Genomic DNA, 12,889 nt, shown 5'->3' with positions numbered 1-12,889 from the left:
CAGTCTGCATGTTCATATGACAGAGACACTGGCAATTAAAAGTACTCGAGTATTAGAGTGTGTGTGGGTGTGTGTTTATATGTATTATACGCACTGTATGTGCCGCTGGGAATCTCATGCCTGCTTGACCCTTCCCACCATCCTGGTCCCTGACTAACACACTAAAACGTGACTCCATCCCATCATTCCCACACAATGCGCTGCCTGAGGATGCTGTGTGTTCACATATATATGTGTATATGTGCAACCTTTTACGCTCTGCTTAACCACTCTGGTGTGGGATCTCCTGAGGGATTATCTTTACATACGCCAGTTTGTTTTACTTAAACATCTGGCAGTGATGTCCTGTCCTGATGTGTTCACTTGCTTTGGGAAAGAAGAGAGAACGTGTAGGGGGGAGTTGTTATAGCAGTAAAGGTCTCCGAGGAAAAAAGTCAACAGCTTTGAGACAAGAGAAGAGAAACAGAATAAAAGAGAAAGAGAGACAAAAAAAAGTAATATCAGCTTTTCCTTCAAACACAGCTGGAGAACTTTGACGTCCTGTGAGAAACGTGTGTTAGAGACAGACGTAGAGGAGCACCACAACCATCTCTGTAACACTCACACACCCACACACATGCTAAACTCACACAAACACTCACAGCCATGCTGTATAACAATGGAGCCTGAAAATCCCCATCTGACACACTACAATTCTTCAGCACACAACAACTTCTCATGCTTAGGTCTAATAGTAACAATTTAGTTGTTCTCAGAAAAGTCAACTTGTGGTGCACTTAATCATCTTTGGGAACTCACTGATGTTTGAATTTACCAAAACTGCGGTGTTTTTTTTTTGATGACTGGTCACTTTGTAGCTTCTAGAAAATAACAGACTTTTAGACAAGGTGATGTGGTTAAGCTGTCTGTAGAGGGAAGAGTTTGGATGTTTTTCCACCGCATGTTCATAAACACAAGAACTGGCCCACAGAGGAGCCAGCAAATGTTGGAGAACTACTTTATTTTCTACCCTGAGAAGTAAACAGAATGGTCACAGTGACAACAATAACTGCAATTACAGTACACATTGGTTATTCCAAACATTAACATTATACTTCTGAAGGTGAGAATTCTGCAGTGTGATGAAATTTAAATACACTCTAAATACTATTTATTATAGTAAAGGAACAACATAATACCTACGCTTTCACACAATTATCTAGTAGACAATCATGTACAGTAGCAGCAGTTCATTGCATAAAATCTTGTAGATACAGGCCATCAGCTTCATGTAAAGCCACATTTCGGTCACAATAAAGAAAAAAACCATCCACTGAGCAAGAGTACTGCGGACAGAAACACCTTGTTGGTGAGAAACGTCAGTGCCCAGAGTGCTTTGAGCTAAGAGAAAGGCTACAGAGCTTCGAATAACAACTCTGTACTGCTGTGATGAGCAGAAAAGCATCTCAGAATGCACAACTTGTTGAATGTTGAGGCAGATGAGCTACATCAGCAGAAGACCACATCGGGTTACACTTCTGTGAGCCAAGAACTGAAAGCTGAGTCTGCAGTATGCACAGAGTCACCACCACTAAAACAGAACAACTGGACTAGACAAATGAAAAACCTAGCCTGGTCTGTTGAATCTCAGAGGCTCACAGACAGTCAGAATTTGCTGCCAACTGTGTGAAACCATGAAACCATGAAACCAACCTGCCTTTTTTCAACAGTCCAGGCTGGTGGAGGAGGTGTAATGACGTGGGGCATGTATTCTTGGCAAACTTTTGTCCTGTTACTACCTGTTGCTACTATCTTCTAATGGTTTCTTCCAACATGACAATGCACCAGGTCACAAAAAAAACAGAAAAAAGCAAAAGCTATAAGGTTTCTTCAGTGGCTTTCCAAGTCACAGATCTGAATCCAGTAGAACACCTGTGGGACGTGGTAGAATGACATTCAGGATACAGGAACTGTATAAATCTGTGGGAATTGTTTTATGCAATGATGTCAACATGAACCAGAATCTCAAAGAAATTTTTCCACATCTTGTGGTAATTTAATTCATGACATGAAGCATTGAGGCTGTTTTAAGGCCTGTTTTAAGAGGCGCTACCCAGTAATGCTCAGTCAGTGTATACCAAACCACTGTAGAGTTTTTGAAGGCATTGAGTAATTTTCTGTTTTCTATCAGTAATTTTTTTTTATGACTGTACTTCTAGCTCTCAAATTATACATTTACATTGATGGGTTTTGGCAGACACATTTACATTTACTTTACAGTTCTTTATATAGATACAATAGCTTTAGCAATAGATTGTGACAACTTTCACAGACTTTTCTACCCGGGTGCTGTGTATAAAAAAGTTTAAGGATCTTTTAGTTTCTTGTTCACATGACAAGATACATTTTTTATTTTGTTAAACGTTCACAATGAGACAACATTAAATATAAATGTAAACAGATCAAATATAATCAAATATAATGAAGATCAAATATAATGCCATGTGTTGGCAAACGACTGACTATTAAAGTGACTGCCATAGGAAACCCCATCGTCGATTCATTTCTTCTAACAACATGCCCCATCATTTCTATTCCTCACATAAACTTCAATGAATTGCTGATGAAATGATGTCAGTAAAGCAACATTGTCTACCATCTATCGGTGTTAAATATTGTAATTCATTTTGTCAATTAATTAGTTGTGTTAGTCTGAATCTTAAGTGGCATTAAGTCCTGTTGGTGCCAGTGTTCTCTGACTTCAAATAAAACAGCTGAACCCATTGGCCTGTTATACTGCACTGCTGGCTGTGTAAAAAAAGACAGTTTCAGTGTTGAGGTGCCAAATGTCCTGGAACATCATTACAACAACAATGCTCTTTGGTAGATGTTTTCACTGGTGCATTTAACTCACTGAACTAAAAGAACCTTTCCATAATGCATACTATTTAATGTGCATCAAAAGAAATAATCAGGAAACATTACTCCGCTGAACCACTCTTGAGTCAGAAGCATTTTTTCTCAAAACAATTAACCTGGGACTCATTCGGGCTTACAAAAGCAGTATTCAATAAAATGAACACTGTTATCTTATGAGAGCTACATCTAATCAAAACACCTAAATTATCAAATACAATGATCTCCAAGTGATTTCATGTGTTCTAAATGAAAACACCATATGGAAGAAATCAACCAGAGAGATCTGAAGGTGCCGGCAATAATAGTGAAAAGGCTGCAATGGAAGAAGAAACTGCTGGTGTCCAAATCCAAACAGAAAGGCAACCTGCCAAAAAACCTGCATCACACACACACACACACACACACACACACACACGAAACAAAAATACTGGCTTTTTTATTCCTCCCTTCCTGCAATCATTAGCCATTTATAAATGACAGGGTTAATACAAGTGTCTGTTGCCCCCTACGATACAAAATTTTGGCATCGGTTGTGGGAAAACTGATCTACTATGCTCCTGTCAAAACAAACCTTTTTTTCACCACTCCGTTCCCCTGAGACAAGACTTCTGCTATCTTGAAAGTGCCCCCTTCCCCCCACGAGAACCACAAATCCTGTCCACTTCATCACTGACCCAAAACACTTCTAAAATGACCATCATGCTATTAGCAGCTCATCACGAAAACTCTCCAGATAACAGAGAAAATATTGTTGTTGTTTATTTTTGTTTAATAACCATATTTTTTCATAACTACCAGCAAGTTGAATGGTTAAATAATATTATATGAGTTATAATAGTTCAGATTAACTTTCACATACGTATGCATTATTTTCATGTCAAGTGAGTCCAGTTTTGAGTGGCCTGAGGAGCATCTCCATCTCCAAATCAGATAAGAAGAAATGTAAACCACTGCAAAGCAAAGCACAGAAGACCTACACTGAGTACATTCCAAACATAGTTTCCCATTAGCAAGAAAAGAAGGAGATTTGTAGCTGTAACATGTTTTCTTTCATGCAACAGAATAAGAGGCTCGGATTTAATATACGATTCTGCGCAAACGTTTACAACATCTGTTGATCGTGAAAATCTTTCAAGTACATAAATAACACATAAGTGTTTTCAACTTATGTTGGAAACAGTGAAATCAGCAAGAAAAAAAAATCCTTGAAAAAAGTCATTTCCTGTTAGAAGGACCACTTAAGGGCCATGACAAAGCAAACCAAAAGCCAGCCGTCTCTATTCTGTAGCAGCAGAAACAGCAACAATAACACACCATGGCATAACTGCAGATTTTAACAAAAAGTAATTAAAGATAAAATTGAGGTTTGTTCACCTCAAGAAGCAGAGCGAAGGGCTTTTCATGAAACAGGCTGGTTTGAGTATTTCAGAAACAGCTGATTTATTGGGATCAAAACCCTCTAGAATTTACAAAGAATAGTGTGAAAATCATCCTGATTCAGGTTTCCAGGAAGGTTATGGTTTACTCAAATACCAAATTTTACAACCACAGTGAGAAGAAAAGCATCTCAGAATATACAACATGTTGATGTTTAAGGAAGGTGGGCTAGAACAGCAGAAGACCACATCAGGTTCTAGTTAAGCCAAGAACAGGAATCTGAGACTACAGTAAGCACTGTACCATAAAGATGAGTGAGAATAGAGCAGAGCAGGTGATGTGGTAGATTCAAGGTCATGGTTAAGACCTCTGACACGGACATGCTCGTTCGTCCAGCAGAATTTAGTTTGTGGTAGACCACAGCTATAGAAAAGCTGTGGCTACATCCCTGCCTGGTGCCTGGTTGAGACACTTCATGGAGTATATTATACAGATCCTCTTTTCCTATTGGGTACATTCACTCACTCACTCACTCACTCATTTTCTATCGCTTATTCGAACTACCACGGGTCACGGAGAGCCTGTGCCTATCTCTGGACGGAGTGACAACCCATCACAGGACACACACACTCTCATTCACTCACGCAATCACACACTACGGACAATTTTTCCAGAGATGCCAATCAATCTACCATGCATGTCTTTGGACCGGGGGAGGAAACCGGAGTACCCTGAGGAAACCCCCGAGGCACGGGGAGAACATTCAAACTCCACACACACAAGGCGGAGGCGGGAATCGAACCCCCAACCCTGGAGGTGTGAGGCGAACATGCTAACCACTAAGCTATTGGGTACATATTAACAATAAATCATTATCCATCCATCTTCTGTACCACTTAGTCTATCCAGGGGGGATCGGGGTGCAAGGCAGGTGACACCCTAGATGGGATACAAACTCACTCACACACTATGGACAATTTAGACATGCCAATCAGCTTACAATGCATGTCTTTAGCCTGGTAGGGGAAACCATTATACCTGGAGAAAACCCATGAATCACAGGGAGAACATGTAAACTAACAGCACAAACAGCAGAGGTGAGAATCAAACCCTCAACCTTGGAGTTGTGAGGCAAATGTGCTTACCACTAAGCCACTACGGCCCATAAGTAATGTTACATTATCTAATATTTCCAGTTATGTAAGTATTATAGTAATATTTAGCTACCTTTTATATGCTTTTATATATTTCCAGCCCTTTTCTAGACTATATCAAGCTTGAAATGAATTTTGTTTTAAAAATTTAGTTTAATGCATTTTTATAATTGGACATCTTTTCAGAATACGGAAAAAAATGGTTTATAGCTCCTAATAGATTCTCTTGTATGACTTGACAACAATGCAAATTGATGGGTGAAATCACAGAATGGTAAAAAAAAAAAAAAGTGTTTTTCTAGTTTTCCACTCGTTTTATTCCCTTTCTACATAAGCAAAAGCTCAAGTTTTGAAGTTGATAAGGAACTATGGCGCCTTTCTTGAAAAACAAGTCAAGATGTTTTCAACCACAAAAGAATTGAGTGTGTGGTAAAGCAGAGGTTTGGGCATTTTTAGATGTGGGCTCATATCTGTTCCCCTCCAAGGCTCATTAAGGATAAATTGTTGGCATGAAATGTGTTTGGGAACCATTTAAATTAAAAGCCCAGAGCAGTTTAAACTCAATGGCTCGTCACTCCTTATATAATAAAGTGCCATATATCTTCGTATTTACGACCACAGGTCACACTTTTTCGCTCTCTACTCTCATTGACTGAGCTCAGCTGCTGTGGAGGACGGCAGCACCAAAAAAAAAATCTTTTGAGAATTACAGAAAGTTCCATTTGTGAAGAAGGCACCGGATGCAGGGGCCCAGGGAACGAGCTGCACCCTTAAACCGCCGGCCACATCTGGTCCATATGACACCAGTTCCCAGAAAGCCTTCATGAACCTTGCATTATTTTGATATGTTTAAATACAGATTTCAGTGCTTGTCTTTGTTTATAAAATCTCTTCATTTAGACTGACTGTATATTAAAGTTACCAATCATTTATTCCTAATATTACTGCTATACTTTCTGGTGAATAATTAACCCTTTAAACAGTGGTAGATTTATCTCATCATCTTATTCGTCTTATAACAGCACTTGCTCAAAGTAATATTTAATCAAGTGAATTTATATTCAGTATATGCAAATGTGTGTATATAATATGTCATTATAAGAATATTATAAAATGTATAGATGCTGACATATATTTCCTAATTTTAGGCTGGAAATCTTATTTTTTATGCAGAAAATTTGGCTTCTTTATAGAAAGAAGCAAGATGACTAAATATGAAAATTGACTAAAAACCTTTAATGTTGATAGATAGATAGATAGATAGATAGATAGATAGATAGATAGATAGATAGATAGATAGATAGATAGATAGATAGATAGACACAGAAACAGCTTTAGGGTTCTAGAGTTTCCTTTTTGTCTGTTTATTAGTAGAACCATTTAATGTGGCTGTAGCTACTTTCAGCTCTTTTTCTTTCACAAACAAACACATACTGAGCTCTAAGAACAACTTCTCATACACTGCCCTTAAACTCTACTCTTCACCAGAACCCTGATAAACCCTGTGAAAACCACAGCACGCCGCCAGGCATCAAAAAGTGTGAGCGAGAAACATAGAGACCTAGGGCGCGAGGGGGGAGAGGAGGAGGGGAGAATACCAGCTGAACACAATTACCTCTCTGGAATTAAACCCCTTTTCTACTTCCACAAACATAGCAAGAAAAAATGGAGGGGGGAAAAGAGGGATGAGGAAGTCAGGCTTTGCCGAAGCTATTCTGTGGCATTGGATATAGTTAGATGAGCCAGGTGATAATTAAACCCAAAGCTTGGGGTTGAATTGAAGAAATACTGCATATTCACATGCATATTCATATGCATATTTTCCATGCTGATCATTTATTATATTCCTATATTAATTTAACAGGCTGTGGAAAACAAATGATTGATATAAGGTGTGATTAAAAGACATATTATTTTTCAAAATTTTTCATTGTGCACACTTGAGTGCTTCTTTGGTTAATAAAGCATGTTGCTGACGTATGTAAAAGTTATGCACGGGTAATATCTAATAGCTTTGAGTCATCCGTACTCACTCTCTCTCTCTCTCTCTCTCTCTCTCACACACACACACACACACAAATACACTAATTGTCCTTTCAACAAATAGTTACTTATCTCCAAAAGAAAGTCTGATAATATTTTTCCATGTGCCCATTTGGATGCAGTGTATGAAAACAGCACAGCTTCAGACTAATGAGAAAGAGGCACAATCACTTTTACAAAGCATATTTTTGTTTGCAGATGGGCAAAGCATAGTTCTGGTGCCAAACAGGCTGGTTTGAGTATTTCAGAAACAGCTGATTTATTGGGATTTTCAACAATCTCTAGAATTTACAAAGAATAGTGTGAAAATCATCCTGATTCAGGGTTCCAGGAAGTTTATGGTTTACTTAATTACCAAATTTTTACAACCACTGAGTAGAAAAGCATCTCAGAATATACAACATGTTGATGTTTAAGGAAGGTTGGCTAGAACAGCAGAAGACCACATCAGGTTCTAGTTAAGCCAAGAACAGGAATCTGAGACTACAGTGTATAGGACTGTACCATTAAGATGAGTGAGAATAGAACAGAGCAGGTGATGTGGTGAGCCACCACAATAATACAGTAATGCCACACTACAGTAATACTACCTGTTAAAAGGACTATAGTTTAAAGACTCTGACTACACTCTGGGAAATCCCTCAAGAATAACTTTCCTGAAAATTCAGAAAATGACTAGATATGAATGACGCTTATTCACCAACTAGACAAATTAAATTGATAAATCTCAGCCAAGCTGATTTGAGTCAAATGTGACCTGCATATGACACAGCAGAGTCTTAGCAAGAGTTGGGTCTTCAGCGGTGATGGAAAGCACATGGTGTTGTTTAGTGGGCACTGTGGACTGGTCTTAATGTGCAACACATGTTTTCATGTACCTGGCATGCGGCACAGCTGGGGCGGGGGTGGAGAGCGGAAACAGCTGATGACGCAGAGTTAGCATAACTCCCTTCAGAGACAAACTGACACGGCTTCAGCATGAGACGTTCTTTCAGAATTGGCATACCTAGAGTCTTATGTAAGTATAAAAGAATTCCTCACAGCATAGTTACTTCATTTCTGATGAACTAACACTAAACGATTGGAGCAAAAAAATGGACCAAAATGACATCAGAATTCTTTTCCATTTATAACTAAAATCTAAGACTCTAAGAGGAAAATCAGGAGACCGCACCGGAATGACGTAAGAAAGAATTAGGTGTGTTTATGTGGTATTCTTTATCTTCACAAGCTTTCATACAATGTTGTTTCTCAATATGGCAGGAGCCATCAAAGTTCAGTTTAAAGTGTAATTACAGTGACATTTTACTTGTATGAGATTTCCATAGTGATTTTGTGATACATCTTAATTTTGCCTTATTTCGACTGTCACAATAGATCAGCGGGTATGAAAGAGGGGTCCTCCAGGGGTTCAAGAAGTCAAGGCATGAAGTTTGTTATTTTTTATTTACTTACAATAGTAGAAATCACATCCTAAATTAATCAATGAGCTCTTTTGATAATTAACCTGTAAGACTTGTGAACTGAATAGGATTTATGTCAAAATAAAAAAAGTGTTCTTTTTGTTGAAATCTCAGGAATAGAAACTTCTGTGTCATAGAAACCTCTTCTGCTGCTGATGCTCATCCACCTCAAGGTTCTGCATGCTATGTGCCCTGAGATGCTCTTCAGCTCACCACAGTTGTAAAGAGTTACTGAGTTTACTGTTCTCTGTCTTTCAATTCAGAGCAGTCAGTCATTTCTCCTCTGACAAGGTTTCCAATGCGAGCTGTCACTCATTGGGATGTTTTCTTTTTTCTTACACAATTCAGTGTAAATCATAGAGTGTTTTGTGTGAAAATACTCAAAACCCAAACCCATTCCAGGTTGCGTACTAACATATGACTATATAATGAATATAACTATTTGATGAGCATGTTTTTGTTTTTTTATTATTTCTATCATAAATACACAAGTCCCTTTGGAATGTGCCAAAAACTTAGTTCTGAAACAGGGAGTCAGAAAGAACAGCATGATCCAGGCAAAGGTGTGTTGGGGGGATACGCATGAGAAAGCATGGCACTGCCAATCTCAAATCCTGGCAAGCCAGTGTTCAGGTGCAGAACATCTGTGCCAGACATCTGTACCAAAGCATGCACAACTCACGCTAGTGATGCAGATGGATAAACAAGTAAACAGGAAGATGCACAAACATGGAAAACATTTTCTGCAGGCACAAAAGAAATGAGTTCCTGCTGAATTGTTCAAGCACCAGACATTTTAAGAACAAATTTTTCAATAAATCTTAAAATTTTTAAATCCCTGCTGCCCCCCAACACACACACACACACACACACACACACACACACACAAAGTGAGCAACACAAGATAATTCATTCATAGGCTCATCTTACATCTGTTAGTACATAGTAGCACAGTACATAATAACCCATGCTGTGGACAAGGAACCAGTTAAAGAGAGGAGCTGTACAAACAATTCATTAACACCAAAATGGTGTCCCATACAAATCAGTCTGAGGACATAACTGCTTGCCAAACACGCTCGCTTTGCGAGAGTGTAAACATCTTAAATTTCTCAGGCACTCTTGTGAAAAGGAAACATGTGTAAATGCACCCTAGTGTCTTTACCCTCCCTGAGTGGCAACAAGATGCCACATATTTAACACACAAACAAACAAATACCTGCATCACAAATGATCCCAGCTGCCTAGTGTCCTGGAAAACTGTGGGTTTTCCCATCTACCAGAAGAAACGAGTTGCCACAACAACATTGACCATAAACAAAGGCATCCAGAAAGCAGTGAGAATTATTATTGCGTTCAAAGTAAAAGTGTGTGTTATTTCACTGTCGTAAAAGATGCCACTCATTCACTGATCGAATAATGACACACACTCTTAAAGGGAAGCCATGACTTAGTCTGAAACCAAAGTAAAGTTAGGTAGATTAGTGTGAGCTCTGCAAATAATTTCAACATTCAGGACACATTTAAGTGCGCAGTCAGGTAGTCTGTGTTAATTCTTCACAGCAGAAACATCTGAATTCGTCATGTACCCCTGATCTCTCTCTCTCTCTCTCTCTTGCTCTCTCTCTCTCTCTTTCTGCATGTGTGTACATACTGCCTGCATAAAAAGCCATTTTAAAAGCAGTTCTCACTGTGCACGGTGATTTAAATTACCCAGAGCCCCAAAGACGAACCAGGAGCAGCTTGTTCCTGTTTAAAAAATGCATGTAAATGAGTTCAAGATGCATACCTTCAGCTGTTCAGTGCTCCAAGTCCTGTTAGCGTGTCAGGTTCTGGACATGCCTCAGTTTCTGCCTGTCTCTCTGTCTTTCCACTACTGCTCTCTCTCTTGCTGTGTCTCTGTTTCTCTAAAGTGCCCTGCCTCCCAGTCGCTCTGCTTACATGTGAGTAACAAGTCTCCAATGATGTGGAGCTTTGTATCGTGGAGGCTGGGCTCAAACTCTCTGCTCTGTGTTGAGGGAGCGAGCGTGTTTAGCGTTTACACTCCTGACTCCTGAGATGAGGGGAGGACCAGACGTCTGTTTATTTAGTAAGACGAACACTTAAGCTACTATAAGCTGAAACTCTGAAACTGATACTGAGATATAACATTGTTTACTCACTGCTGCAAATTTCAGAGAAGGGAAAATTCAAACCAGATTGACTAAGAGAGAAGAAATTGAAAGAAAACTAAACAGTAAAAAGCCCATACCTGTGAGGTTGTTTCTTCAGAGTTGTGCATTGAAGCAAAGAAGATTTCTTTACACTGAATGTTTGTTTGAATTGTGAGTAAAATCTAAGTAAAAAAAAAAAGACACAGATTCAAAATTATTAATGCAGCTAATTGCGCACTGCTACACTCTTATTCAATCTTGGATTTGGTAACCTTTAAAAAAAAAAAAAAAAAAAAAAAAAAAAAAATATTTAAAGATTTTTTAAAAAATCATTTGTGGGGGGAAAAACATCAATGACCAGCCAAATTTTCCCAAGGTTAAAACATTCAGATACACACACACTCTCTCTCTCTCTCTCTCTCTCTCTCTCTCTCTCTCTCACACACACACACACACACACACACAAACACACACACACCGGTCTCCTCAGCAACACATCCATTTTGGTTTCTTTCCCTAAAAGCACGAAAGACAGGGAAGTAGAATTCTCCTTGGTTACTGGCAAGTGTTAAAAACTAAAGAAGAAAAAGAAAGAGGGAGCATCTGAAAACCAACCTTCAGCATTCTCACTCTGATAGAAATGTGTAAAAGACCAGAGAGAAAAGGAGATGTTTGGATGAGGAGTTTGTCATACAGTGACTAGGTCAAGCATTCACTCCAAACACACACACAGACACAGACACACACACACCCACACACACACACACACACACACACACACACACACACACACACACACTCTTTCTTTTTCATTCCTGGATCTTATTTTGCCTGTGCACTCACTGTTTCCCTCTATCTTTCCCTTTGTCCTCGGAAGTCAGCAGCTTGAAAATACATAACAGCATCCAGCAGCTGAGTAAGGACTTTTCTCTTTATTGGAGCAGACAAAGAAGGGTGAGACAGAGAGAGAGAGAGAGAGAGAGAGAGAGAGAGAGAGAGAGAGCTGGCATGCTCACTCCTCTAATTGTACAAGTAAAAAAAAAACGAGGGCAGTCATGAAAGAACAGGCAGTAATTAGAGAAGAACAGGGCAGTCACAACTTATTAGAACTCCTTGGATCTCTGAACTGTTTTAACCCTTTCATTTTAACCCTTTAATCATCTGTCTATTTAATGTAGCACTCTTGTTTATACATGTTTATGTCTATACATGCACGTACACTGCAGAACAGAACAGCTCGGTGATTTGTGCTTTTGCACTACGCCTGATAGCTGATTAGAGATAAACAGCTCTGAGTAAAAAGCCACTGCAGGACGGAGTAAAAGGCTGACTGATAGTTTACATGCAGTACACACACACACACACACACACACACACACACACACACTAAAGAAATGCATCGTGTATATAATTCAGATATGAAATTAATAATACATGCAAGACCTGCGAGAAAATATAAAAATGAAAGAAACGTGTAAAATAAAATATGTGAAAATAAATGAACTGTGTAAAAGTAAAAAAAAAAATGGATCAAAAAATGAAAAAACAAAAAACAAAAACATGAATCATGAAAAGAATTTAAATAACTTAGGAAATAGAATCCTGTGTGAAAATATTTTTTAAAAATATCCAAAAATCACATATGAAAAGTGATAATTAATAATATTAGATTATAATATTAATATATAATTAATAATAATATATTATAAATATATAATATTAATTAGTAGAAATTAATATAATATATTATAAATATATAATATTAATTAGTAGAAATTAATAATATGAAAATAAACAGCAA

General features: G+C 38.3%; 1 protein-coding gene across 4 annotated transcripts in view; it reads right to left on the bottom strand.

Moving 5' to 3' along the window:
* The window catches only part of pdgfrb (platelet-derived growth factor receptor, beta polypeptide), a 38,337-nt gene extending 27,380 nt beyond the window's left edge, over positions 1-10,957 (bottom strand). For 2 of the 4 annotated variants that reach the window (XM_060886375.1, XM_060886376.1), the window contains exon 1: positions 10,725-10,956. The gene's annotated coding sequence lies outside the window, so the exon portion shown is untranslated. Of the gene's footprint in view, positions 1-3,154; positions 3,268-10,724 lie in introns of those variants that run through there. The other 2 variants (XM_060886372.1, XM_060886373.1) reach the window with 2 other exon arrangements.
* Between the last annotated feature and the right edge of the window lie 1,932 nt (positions 10,958-12,889).

The sequence above is a fragment of the Tachysurus vachellii genome, chromosome 14, assembly GCF_030014155.1.
Source record: "Tachysurus vachellii isolate PV-2020 chromosome 14, HZAU_Pvac_v1, whole genome shotgun sequence".
NCBI classification, from domain to species: Eukaryota; Metazoa; Chordata; class Actinopteri; order Siluriformes; family Bagridae; genus Tachysurus; species Tachysurus vachellii.
The sequence above is the reverse complement of the archived record's forward strand: the minus strand, read 5'-3'. Positions and strand labels throughout refer to the sequence as shown.